We start from the raw sequence: 14,167 nt of genomic DNA, 5'->3' as shown, positions 1-14,167 counted from the left end.
GAATCGAGTGGAGTAGCATGCAGTACAGTGGTGTACAGTGGGCTAGGGTAGTAGAGCAATGGAGAAGTAGAGCAGAATGGGGTGGTGTTAAATATAATAGCATAAAATGGAGTGCTGTAGAATGGAATGCCATAGATTGGAGTTGGAAGGAGTGGGGTACTATCAGTGGTGTGACATTGTTAGACTGGTCATCTTTAGGGTGGTCTTCCCCTGATTGTTTACCTGCTTACCTCCACTTTACCACTACTGACCAGTGCTAAAGTGAATGTGCATTTCCCCTAAACATGGTGACCTTGATGTATACCTGATTGGGATATTTAGTTTATTTGTAAGTTCTTTGTAAAGTAGTATACCATACATCCAGGGTCTATAATCTAAATACTTCTTGCGGGCCTGAAGCACTGATTGTGCCACCCACACAAGTAGCGTTTCAAACCTGTTTCAAGCCTGCCATTGCAAGGCTTGTGTGTGCAGTTTATAGCCACACATACACTCCCCTGTTATTACACAAAGGTCACCTCTAAGGTAGACCCTAGGTAACCCTAGGGACAGGATGCTGTTTAACTAAAAGTTGGAACTTGTACTTTTAAGTTTTGCATCTCCTGATAATGACTAACAGCTAAATTCATCGTTCACTATTGTGAGGCCTACTGATCGCATAGGCTAGCATTGGGATGGATGACATCAGTGGATGACCTCCTCACACCTAAAGCTCAATGGTGAGAAAACTGAGCTCATGATCCTGGGCAACTCACTCACCCCTGGTCCTATACTGGAATGGCCCCCTAGTATGCGGAGCCCACCCCAACCCAAGACCCAAATAAAGAGTCTAGGCATGTGGTTGGATTCAAATCTAGACTTCAAGCAACAAGCTACTGCCCTGTCCGCCACCTGCTTTGGCCTGATGCGGATGCTCAGGAAAGTGCTGCCTCTTCTACCCTTCCAAGCACGTAGAATCATGGTGCAAGCCATTATTCTATCCCGTTTGGATTACGGAAATTCACTATACTTAGTAGCCCCTATTTCCACCACAAAAAAACTTCAGACTACACAAAATGCAGCCGCCTGCCTCCTTCTAAGCTTGAGCCAGCGAGACTCTGGCACAGCAGTGCTGAATAAACTGCACTGGCTGCCCATCAAGGCCAGAGTTGTGTTTAAATCCATGTGCATTATGCACAAAGCCATGTGGAAAACCGCTCCATCCATGATCTGTTCCCTGGCAAACCCTTATCTCCCTAATAGAACCCTGAGATCCAGCTCAGCTTTCTTGGCCAATGTTAACAGAATCAAACGGGCAAGATGGGGCGGACGATCCTTCTCCTGGAATGCCGCCAGAGCTTGGAACTCCTTGTCTGATACCCTTCGCGGCGAGTCTAACCTGCTGAAGTTTCGGAAGGAACTGAAAACACTCCTCTTTTTCTAACTTGGCTCTCTGGCCTCTCCTGACTCAAACAATATAGCGCTACGAGGCCTCCGGGTAGTCTGCGCTTAATAAAACACTGTTAATAATAATAATAATAATAATAATAATTCCTTAAAACACTTTTAAGTTGATATTCCTGATTAGAAAGCAGTAGCTATATCATGTAATGAGAAATCCTCTTTAGTGGTAACATTGGATTTAACATTATTATTTTTATATAGGCACTTTTAGAAAGTGGACATTTCTCTGCTTTTAACTGTCTTAACCCTTAACTTTCAGGAGCCTGTCTCCAATACACGTCTGAGGTGGGTGCCAGCTACACTTTGTGCATTCTATCCTGACAGCCACAAACACAGGAAGGGGGAGTATGACAGAGAACACATCTGCATTCATCTACATTCTGATAGCTCTACATGGGCAGGAAGAGAAAGGGGGAGCTGGTAGTTACATCTGAATAGGCAGTGCTCTGTGTTCACCATAAATGGCAGACTACCCCCTACAGATAGCCTGGCAGACCGGTCTGGGATAAAAGGAGACCTGTTCACGTCAAGGGTGCTTTGAAGTCACTGCTACTTCAAAGGCACATTTGGGTATAAGTACTGGGGCTCTGACCATACCAAGACAGTACTCTACTGGACCTGTGATGAACTCTGCCATGAGTAAGGACTGCTGTATACAAGGATCACCACTCTGCTTTATTGACTGTTCGTAAGGAACTGCTTCTATGTTTTGCTGAGCTGCCCTGCCACCTGCTGATCTCTGCCCTGCTGAGGACAAGGACTGGACCTAACTCACTTAAACCCAGAGAAGCTCCAAGGGTGTGCTGCCTTGCCTCCTGTTTTCTGAAGTCTCAGGGGCCATCTACAACTCTGTTGTAGAACTCTGCCATCTGTGAGTCCTCCCTTGCCTGAGGTGCCAATTCAGTCCTGGGCCTCAGAAGTGGGTTCTGAAGCTGTTTTTCAATACAGTGAAGACTGTGTGCTGATTGGAACTAAAGCATTGCCCTTCCACGCTAACACTGAGCTGATTGATGTCATCCCCTTGACAGACTGTGTTGCTTGATGCCAACAAACAGTGCAGCTGGACATTGACGCAGCACCTACATCATAAAGGGGTTAGATACCAATTCTTTCATCAACTGTACAGATCAGCACCAATGCTGTGCCTCAATCCACAGAGCCTCCTCAATTTTGTGCATCAAGTCTTCGAAGTTGATCTAGCTCCCCTCCCCGCCTCCCAGCTGTCCAGCCCTTCCCGAGCCCTACTTAATGGCGGCCACTGCGGGGACAGGCGAGCAAGACCACTGACTCATTGTCAGTGAAATTGCTCTCCCACCCTCGCAGCTCCACCATTAAGTGAGGTGCCCCTGCCCCTGCACTCTTCAGTGTTGGTGATCGAGGCCCTCCTCCACCCGCAGGTTTCCCTGCGCCTCATCCCTGGTGGTCCAGTGGACCTCTGTCTCCTTTCTTTCTTTCTGCTCCTTCACTCATTTTTCTCCCCTTTCTATCTTTCACCTTTCTGCACCTCTGCTCTTTTGCGCCTTATTTCTGCCCATACTCCCTTTCTCCTCCTCTGCTCCTTCACTCGTTTTCACTCGTTTTTTTCCCCTTTCTATCTTTCACCTTTCTGCACCTCTGCTCTTTTGTGCCTCATTTCTGCCCATTTTCACTTTCTCTCCCTCTGCTCCTTCACTGTTATGTTATGTTATGTTATTTATTCTTTTGTATAGCGCTCGGCTACTCAAAAAGAGTGTCCCGGCGCTTTATTGGAAAAGGAAAACTGCGACAGAATAACATAACACCGATAAAAGAAAGAACAGAGTGCCAAACAAAAACTCACAAACAAAACAGGCTACTGAGTGAACAACCAAGTTTTAAGGCCTTATCTAAAAGCCAACAGGCTAGAAGCTCCCCGCAGAGCAAGCGGCAAAGAGTTCCACAGCTGTGGTGCCAGCAATCCAAAAGAGCGGCCTCCGAGGCGCGCTCTCTTTACACGCGGAACAACTGCCAAGTACATGGATTCCGACCTCAGAGACCTGGTCGGTTGATAAAAGACCAGTCTCTTTTGAAGGTATTTTGCTCCCCCCTCGTGGAGAGCTTTATAGGCCAGAGTCAGAGCCTTAAAGGCAATCCGTTTCCGGATGGGAAGCCAGTGCAAGGTTTTCAACAGGCCCGATGCACTGGACCGTCTATTTAGACCATAGATTGCTCTTGCAGCGGCGTTCTGCACCACTTGAAGCCGCTGCAGCAAGTACTCTGGAAGGCCCAGGTAAAGAATGTTGGAATAATCCAACCTGGACCCAATCAGAGCCTGCACTGTCAGTTTCCTGTGCTCCTCGGACAGCAGGGGAAGAAACCTCCGCAGCATCCTAAGGATGCCGAAGCAGGTACCCGACACCCCCAGGATCTGGGATTTCAGAGTTAGCCTATTATCCATCTTGACCCCCAGATTCTTGGCAACCTGGGAGGAGCGAGACGGAGGGAACATATTCAACGGCCACCAGGCCTGCCAATCTGGCTCTGTGTCACACCCAAAGAAAAGTACCTTGGACTTATCGGAATTGCACTTGAGGCTGTTCAGTTGGAACCATTGGAAAACAGCCCCAAGGCAATCCCGGATACTCTCCTCGTCAAAGTCACCTCCTCTCTTACATAAGAAGAGGAGCTGGGTGTCGTCGGCATAGGATACGATCTGGGCGCCATGCGATTCCACCAATGCCGCCAACGGGATCATAATGATGTTAAACAGGGTCGGGCTCAAGATAGAGCCCTGTGGGACCCCGACTCCCAGAGGCACTGGGAGTCGGGGAGTCGTTTTCACTCATTTTTTTACCCTTTCTATCTTTCACCTTTCTGCTCTTTTCTGCATCTCTGCTCTTTTGTGCCTTATTTCTGCTTATTTTCCCTTTTTTCTTTATCCCTTCTTTCCTCCCTTTACCTTTCCCCGCCGCTGCTGCCCCCGTGCCCCCCCCCCCCCAGCACGACCGGCCCAATCCAGCTCCCCTCCCCGCCTCCCAGCTGTCCAGCCGTCCCCGACCCCTACTTAATGGCGGCCACTGTGCCGCTGGTGCACCGAAGGCGTGTCAAAGGCAAGCACGTCTGCGCCCGTCTGCGACCCGTCTGCAACCAGCACCAGGAACCCTGGACCTCCGCCCCGCCAACGCTACGACCCAGCAGCACTCCACGCACTCAACCCAGGCTGCAACAACAACTGCAAGCTTGCATCACCAGCCGGCACCCATGGACCCTTCAGCTGTCACCGCTGCCGGCACACCTGCAGCACCGCCAAGAACACGGATCCAGCACAACCCGCCCACAAGAACACAACCGAACCGAAGACCCTGCAATGCATCCTCCTCAACGTCCGATCCCTCCACAAACACGCAACAGAAATCTGGGACCTCCCAGACATCACGACCCCAGACGTAGCATTCTTCACCGAAACCTGGACCAACACCACCTCGGGACCGGACATCACCATCGCCATCCCCCAAGGGTACAAGATCTCCAGGAAGGACCGCCCCATCCACCCAGGAGGAGGAATCGCCATCGTCCACGAATCCAGCCTCCGCCTGAGCACACTCCCTGACGAGTCCACAGAACTGATGGAACACCTTCACTTCAAGATACTGGCCAGCCCCACCGCCGCCCTCCGAGGAACTCTCATCTACCGACCCCCTGGACCCCGCTGACCCTTCGCCAACTCCATCACGGACATTATCTCCCCACAGGCCATCGCATCCACCAACTACACCCTGCTGGGAGACCTCAACTTCCACCTCGACAATCAACTGGACCCCAACACCACATCCCTCCTGGACAACCTCCACAACATTGGACTCCGCCAGATCGTGACCGAGCCCACGCACTCAGCAGGACACACCCTCGACCCCCTCTTCACTACAGGAAACTCCATCACCTTCAGCAACACCACCAAACTCCCATGGACCGACCATCGTTGCGTCCACTTCACCTTTAGAACACCCACCATCCACAGACACCAGCAACTGCTTCCACAAAGAAACTGGACCAAAATCACCGATGACCAGCTCACCTCCTCACTCAACAACTCCACCCCAACCATCGCAGACAACGATGACCCCAACACCGCAGCCTGAACCCTGCATAGATGGATCTCGGACAGCACCAACACCATAGCCCCCCTCAAGAAAAATAATACCCGTGCCAAGAAAGCCAGATGGTTTACCACCGAACTTCGAGAGTCCAGGCGCACATGCCGCCGCCTTGAAAAGGCCTGGAGAAACACCAAATCCACAGAAGCCCACAACAACTTCAGAGCCGCCACCAACGCCCACCATCAACTCATCAGAGAAACGAGGAAAAAAGCAATTGAAGACAGAATCTCCACCCACACACACAACAGCAAGGACCTCTTCAGGATCATCAAGGAGTTCGCCCAACCCACCAGCGAGTCTACCGACATACCTCCCTCACAAGACCTCTGCGACAAACTCAGCATCTTTTTCCACCACAAAATCAAGAGCATCTACGACAACTTCGACGAAGACAACCAACACACGGAACCCTCACCAACCACCCCCGACACCCGGAAACCAGCGATTGATGACTGGACAGCCCTCACCATCGAAGACACACTGAAGACAATGAAGTCAATCCACTCAGGGGCCTCCACGGACCCCTGCCCCCACCACATCTTCAACAGAGCCGCCAACACCATCGCACCCATGCTCCGCCAAACCATCAACCGCTCCCTGGCGACCGCCTCGTTCCCCGACGACTGGAAACACGCCGAGGTCAACCCCCTCCTAAAGAAACCCTCAGCGGACCCGACCAACCTCAAAAACTACAGACCCATCTCCCTGCTCCCGTTCCCAGCGAAAGTCATCGAGAAAGCCATCAACAGCCAACTCGCCACATTCATTGAAGAACACAACATCCTCGACTCCTCCCAATCCGGCTTCAGAAAAAACCACAGTACGGAAACCGCCCTCCTCGCCGCAACAGACGACATCCGCACCTTACTGGACAAAGGAGAAACAGTAGCCCTCATCCTCCTCGACCTATCAGCGGCGTTCGACACAGTCTCCCACCGCACCCTAATACGCAGACTCTACGATGCAGGAATCCAGGACAAGGCCCTCGACTGGATCTGCTCCTTCCTCTCCGGCAGGACGCAGCGGGTCAGACTCCCCCCTTTCCTCTCGGACCCCACACCGATCACCTGCGGAGTCCGCTAGGGCTCCTTCCTTAGCCCGACGCTCTTCAACGTCTACATGGCTCCACTTGCCCCCATCGTCAGAACCTACGGACTCAACATCGTGTCATATGCAGACGACACCCAGCTCATCCTCTCCCTATCCAACCAGCCCAACACCGCCAGACGCAACTTTCGAGAAGGCATGGAAGCCGTCGCCAAATGGATGAAAAACAGCTGCCTTCAACTAAACACCAACAAAACAGAAGTACTCATCATGGGCCCAAACCCCGACGCCTGGAGCGACACCTGGTGGCCCACCGCCCTCGGAAATCCGCCAACCCCCTCAGACCACGCACGCAACCTGGGAATCATCCTGGACTCTGAGCTCAAAATGGACCACCAGATCAACTCTGTCTTATCTTCCTGCTTCCACACCCTCCGCCTCCTTTGTAAGACCTTCAAATGGATCCCCCTCGAACACCGAAAGACAGTCACTCACACCCTGGTCACCAGCAGACTCGACTATGGCAACGCACTCTACGCCGGAATAAACAAAAACCTCATCCGAAAGCTACAGAACATCCAGAACGCCGCCGCAAGACTGGTCCTCAACCTGCCAAAACACTGCCACATCTCCCAGCACCTGCGCACACTCCACTGGCTCCCCGTCGAAGCGAGAATCACCTTTAAGATGCTCACCCACGCACACAAGGCCCTCCACGGCACCGGACCAGCATACCTGAACAGCCGACTCAGATTCCACGCACCCCAAAGGACCCTACGATCAGCCCAGCTTTCCTACGCCGTGGTCCCCCGCACCAGGAAGACCAGATCGGGAGGCCGCTCCTTCTCCTTCCTCGCGGCCAAAGCATGGAACGCCCTTCCGCTCCACCTCAGACAGACAACATCGCTCCCCATCTTCGCAAGAAACCTCAAAACCTGGCTCTTCGACAGACCCCTCCTTGATGGAATGGAACCTGCACCCCCCCACCCCTAGCGCCTTCAGACCCTTACGGGTGAGTAGTCGCGCTTTAACAAACTCCTGATTGATTGATTGATGCTTGCTCCCTCCAAGGTACTTTGCCAGTGGGACCTGTCTGAGTCCAGCCTGAACTGCCAAGCCAAGCCCTCCTTGGACCAGAAACAAGCATCCTAGGACTGGTTTTGGGATTTCAGCCTTCATTAGCCAGCATAGCACAGTGAGCCGCGGACTCACGTCTGGCCATACCCGGTGCACTTAGGGCGAGAAAGCAAAAGACACACAGTTGATGGACGGAATGCAGAGCAAATCAAAACATTCTCCCCCGGCCAAGAGATCTGGGTTAAAATCCACCATTCTTTTGCTTACCATGCCACCAATGTTTAGGCCCAGCCACTTGCAAATTCCTCTTGACCCTATGCCTCATGGCAACAGTCCAGCCTGAACAGCGAAGCCAGGCCCTACCTTAACTAGTCAAGTCAAGTCAAAAACCACTTTATTCGATTTTGTTAAAAATCATAAAAGCATACTACAACAGTTAAAAATCATTCCAGGTACATATTTTAAAATTTCATATGATGCAATACAATTTAAAACACATTTAAAAAATTTCATATGATACAATTCAATTTAACAGTAAAAGGTCATAGAGATACTCTTCATGTGCAAAAAAGCCAGAAATACCTAATTCATCCCAGTCCCCGCAGTTGGGCTTGTACTTTCCTCCTCCTAATTCGTACAGCAGCGACAAGATAATTTGCCACACTGAACATTACCAAGGGAGATTCAAGCATTTGTAGGAACAGTAGAGCGGGTTTTGCTTGAGAAAACGCTTTCCCCTTCAACAAGGGTAACAAATACTTTTGCCTTGGAACATGATAAAAAGGGCAGAATAACATAAGGTGCATATTGTCTTGTATGGAAAAGTTGTCACATTCACATACTGGTGCATCCTCAAGCTTGAACCATCCTTGTCTGTCACAGAGTACCAAGTAAATCTGGTTGAATCTAAACTTGACCAGAAGCCATCTGTGAAATGGGATGTTGACTAGAGCAAGATACGGTTGGATGGCAATGCAGGTGAGTGTTATATAGTGTGCTCTGACCGTGGGTTTTGTTAACTGGAGTTGTTCTCTCTCCAAGGACTTAAGTTTATAAAAATTTACCTTAACTAAAAACAAGCATCCTACGACAGGTTTCAGGGTTTCACCACTCATAAGCCAGAATAACTTGAATCTGGTGGCACAGTGAACCAGCCTGCCTTCTATCTTGTTCAGCCTCAACTTTGGATTTACCACGGTCTAGTCTAGAGCGACCTCTAATAACCCCTTAGCGCTATTGACTTCTAAGCACTATTTTTGGTTTATTATTTTTTGCTGGCCAGGTCAGCACTCAACTGTTCCACACAGTAATAGGAGGAAAAATATGCTTTTGTCCAAAAATCTAATTTATAAGGGTTTCTGGAGAGGTAAACCTTGTGGGATCCACATAAAACGCACCATATTTCATTTCCTAAGTGACCAGTTTCCAAAAAGGGCAGAAGTTGTTCACTACCGAGACAGTAGGTACTGATGGTAAATACAAAAAACATCAAAACATTACTGCACACCCATCCATTAGTCAATCATAGGCATAGTGGTTCCGTTTCGCTTGAGGGTAAGTAAATGGTTCATAAAAAATCTTTATTCACCAATGACTTTACAAAATAAAATCATCTTGCACAATACGAACCATCATCAAGGAACCAACTGCTTTATTGTCCCTTTGCATGCCTTTCAAGAATTATACACAGAAACCATCCACACTGCCATCTGAAGGACCAACACAATACAACACTTACATTTACAAAACATGCTATTTAAGTACCTGTCAATGCACACTGCCAGCCATGCCCCAGTCTGCACAAACTGGCAGCCAAATACCAGTCTACACACACCACCAGCCAAGCACCAGTCTACACACACCCCCAGCCTAGCCCCTGCCTAGTACCAGTTCATCCCCAGCCAAATGGCAGTTCACACGCACTGCCAGCCAAATGTCAGCCACACACCCTGCTGGACTAACTCCAGTCCACGCACACCACCAGCTAAGCACCAGTCTACACACACCACTAGTCAACTGCCAGTCCACACACATCACTAGCCAAATGCAGGTACACGCACAGTCAGCCAAACGCCAGTACATGCTGACATTAGCCGAACTGTAGTTCACTCAAATTTTCCTTGTTGTCTAGTGGTTTTTTGCCCCCTTTGGGGAAATCTGGTCTTAAAAATATGGCTGATTCACTACTGAGGAGAAAGAAAACAGCCAAACATTGCTCCAATAAACTGGAGCAACCCTTGCCCATAGGACCTCTTCCAAACAAGCACTTAAAATTATCCCTAGGGTGTAGTGCGTTTCTGCCCCTCCTTGGGGAAAGATCAGCCTAAATATATGTGCCCAAATAAAAGGGGAGATACACTTGCCAAAGAGTCTGCTCCCCAAATTGTGCAAACAATTATCCATGGTGTCTAGTGGGTTACTGCCCCCTTGGGGGCAGATCAGCCTAAAACTTCCTCGAAGGTGGGAGCAGAAATGGCCATAATAAGTGCCCAAATAAATGAGGAGTTACCCTGGTGTATAGTGGCTTTTCCCCATCTAGAGGTAAGATTTCCATTCCGATGGGGTGGAATTCCAAAAACAATTAACCCCAGAATAGAGCAATCCTTGCCAAAAGGACAATCCCCACAATTGTGCAAATAAAAAATTCCCTGGTGCCTAGAGGATTTTGACTCCCCTGAGAGGGATCACTGAAATAATATCGAGGGACAAAATATCGACTTGCCAAAATATCGTTGCCAAAATATCGACAGTCAAAATATCGAGTTTGTATCTACAAACAGGTAAGTACAAACATATCGAGTACAAAATATCGTTAACAATAATATAGATGTAAAAAATATCGACTTTATTCAAAACAGTGTTAAAATAAATTATTATTACATTTTAATTACTAAAATATACTTAAAAATACTTAAATTAAATTATAATAATTAAATAATAAATGAAAATAATAAAAATAATTTTTTACAATCTTATTTGTTGACCCTGAACCCTAAAATATACCCCTTTACCCAAAAACCCAAAACTGACCCTGAACCCTAAAAATACCCCTTTACCCAAAAACTAAAAACTGACCCTGAACCCTAAAAATGCCCCTTTACCCAAAAACTGAAAACTGACCCTGAACCCTATAAATGCCCCTTTACCCAAAAACTGAAAACTGACCCTGAACCCTAAAAATGCCCCTTTACCCAAAAACTGAAAACTGACCTTGAACCCTAAAAATGCCCCTTTACCCAAAAACTAAAAACTGACCCTGAACCCTAAAAATGCCCCTTTACCCAAAAACTGAAAACTGACCCTGAACCCTAAAAATGCCCCTTTACCCAAAAACTGAAAACTGACCCTGAACCCTAAAAATACTCCTTTACCCAAAATTTATCAATATTATTTAATTACCAAATAATTATTAATTAACAATAACAAAAAAGTAAATATATTAGCACATTAGCTGTAATTATTTTAATAATTAATATTATTTTTCCCAATTAATTACTTAACAATAACACAAAATTATATATATTAAAATGTACTCTAATTAATGTAATTAACTAATTACAATTAATTAATTACCAATTAATTAATAATACAAAATATGTACAAAATTATATTAATTAATTAACTAATTATTATTAATTAATTATCAATTAATTATTAATTATAAATATTTACAAACATATATTAATTAATTAATTATTATTAAATTACTTCCCACCCTATTCCCCTATAAACCCACAACCCGCTACAGAATTACATTACGCAATTATTTAAAAAAACAAATTAATTTAATAAAATATTTTATAACATTAATACACACTTTTCACACATATTATTACATAAAAATACACTATAAAATATTATATATTATTAAAAATTCGATATTTTTGCTATCTATATTTTATACAGTCGATATTACTTCACTTACCTGAAAAACGATATTTTTGTAGTCGATATTATGTCCAGTCGATATTTTGTCCAGTCTATATTTAAAACTCGATATTATGTCCAGTCGATATTTTGGAGTCGATATTTTGTCTGTGCATCCCCTGAGAGGCACGCCAGCTAAAAAAACAGCTGAACTAGCCCCCAGGGGTGGCCGAAATTCACATACTATATGCCCCAGGAGAGTATCCCCTGCATAAGGGGTCACTCACTCAAAAAAACAGATCAATAAATCCCTGGTGGTTTAGTGGATTAGATTCCTGATCCATGATCGCTGCCTCACCCATGATCATGGAGCCGGAATATACTCCAAATACCAACATGGAAAAGGAAAGACTCTTTCCTTTCCCACTTTGTATGTTTTGTGAAAAAATAACACCCCAGAGAAGGACTCACCTTTGGGAGTTCCTTTCTTCTTTGTTACCGGCACCTTTTGATGATGTTGGGGCACTGTGACGCACTGATGTCATCTGATCACCGACAGGGGCTTTGGGGGGCCAGCGAAAGCTCTTCCCCTGTGCCATCCCGTGTGGGAGGGCTTTAAAAGGGCAGCGCACAGGGAGAGCACATGTGCTTCCCCAGTGGGTGGATGCAAGAATGGCTGTCCTCCACACATAAGAAGTTAAAACAACATGGCCGCCCTTAACCTTTGTAAAGGCAGTCATTAGCCAATCGCATATTGCCCTGTCAACACTATGTACGACTGTACTAACGCAAAATATCTTGCACACCTATGAGCACAACATATATTACTAAGTTAAAGTGCCTTATACCTTTAAAAAAATCTTAAGTCTATGCCACTCGACACCACTTTCCAATACTCTGTGACACACCACTGCGCTCCACTCTATTCCACTGTACCCCACTCCAGTCTATGCCGCTCACTTCTACACACCTCCACTCTATGCCATTCTACTCTACGCTGCTCGAATGTACACCACTCCATTTTACCCAACTCCACTTTGTGCCACTCCACTTTACTATGTTCTACAACCCTTTAATCCATTCACTAACGCTCCAAGCCTACCAACCTTACACAATATTCCACTCTATACCACTCCACAATACTAAGCCTAGGCAGAACTTGGATAGTTTCCCTCTGCAGTTGTAATGGAATACTTAGACAGCTCTTTCCTCCTTGGCCCCGTCTTTCAGTTTCACAGCACAAAGCAGTTCCGGTACAGAGTTCAGTGGGCGTGGTTCATGGTGAGGTGGAGGCAGCAGGAACTAAGGACAGCTCCTCCGCTATGAAAATCTATTTACCTGTGGCCGACTCAGCCATTCCAGCCACATCCAACTGACCAACTGTGACCTCCACTTTGCCGCCCAGCCACTGAGCCATATCATGAGACGCTGTGCTGTATAATTTGAGCCATTGCGGTATAGTGTGCTGCAGCGAGTGAGGCGCGGCGAGAGTGGCCATCATTAGTTGCCGGCTGCAGAGTGAATGCCCTAGGCAAAATCCCAGAGGCAGCCCAGACAAGTCTGGGTGCAGCCTGCGGTGTTTCCTGGTGCGGGGAGGCAATTTAAAACTTTAAAACTTTCAACATTTAGCTCTGGGCTCCAAGCACAAAGAGGAAAAGGGGAAGGGGCAGCAAGTTTGGGGAGAGGTTGGCAAAGTGTTTGGTAAAAGTTTTTTAATTTTAAATCCCCCTCCCAAGCCTCCATTTCATTGAGTAGTAAGGACATTCTGGAACCGGCAGCAGCAGGTGGGTGGGGGTGACAGGCTGCCATTTCATCCTCCTTCACCAAACGGTTTTGCGCCATAGCATCTCCCCCTCAGAGTATGAATAGTATGACAGGATGTGTGCTACTTCTCACTACCTCCTACAGCTGCCCACAGCTGTCTACAGCACTCCACACTTTTTCTACAGCCTCAGTATCTTTAAGTACAGCAACAAAGGAATCTTTTCTTTATCATAAATTGATCCCTAGGAAATCTGTATAGCTGTACATCACCTGCCGCTTGGTGATTGGTGCCAGGTCTCTCAATGGTCTCAGGCACCAGCCATTAGCCATGCAAGAAACATGACACAGACCATGTGCCCATCATTAGGACCAGCAGCTGATGGCTGCTGAAGAGTGAACCCTCAGCAGGGCAGCCAAGGCACCTACCAAGGTTTCAGTTGCCAGGAACACACCAAGCTCAGCATATTGTGATATCAGGCCGCAAGGGAGGAGGCCCTCCTCTGTAAAGCAACTCAAGTCAGTGTAAAAGGAAGCCCCAGTCAAAAGAGGGCACTATAGACAAAACACAGTCGAACACCATGGTGGACCCACAGTTAGATAGTTCCTTATTAGAAATGCATGCCAACACAGTTGATAAAACTGGCGTCTCACAGGGAAGGGGAAAAGCCAGTGCTTCAAAGCATCACCATGCTCTCCTTCAGCCAAAGATCAATATCAAATTTAGTTTCTGAGAAACTCAGGAGACACTCTCCTTTCAAGTACCACTGCAGTCCAGGGCCTCCAGACACCGCTTCACCCACTTCAAACACACCAACCACATAATAGTGGCAGGGATAGAGGCAACAATAGCAGCA

This window comes from Lissotriton vulgaris, chromosome 6 (assembly GCF_964263255.1).
Source record: "Lissotriton vulgaris chromosome 6, aLisVul1.2, whole genome shotgun sequence".
Lineage (NCBI taxonomy): Eukaryota > Metazoa > Chordata > Amphibia > Caudata > Salamandridae > Lissotriton > Lissotriton vulgaris.
The sequence above is the reverse complement of the archived record's forward strand: the minus strand, read 5'-3'. Positions refer to the sequence as shown.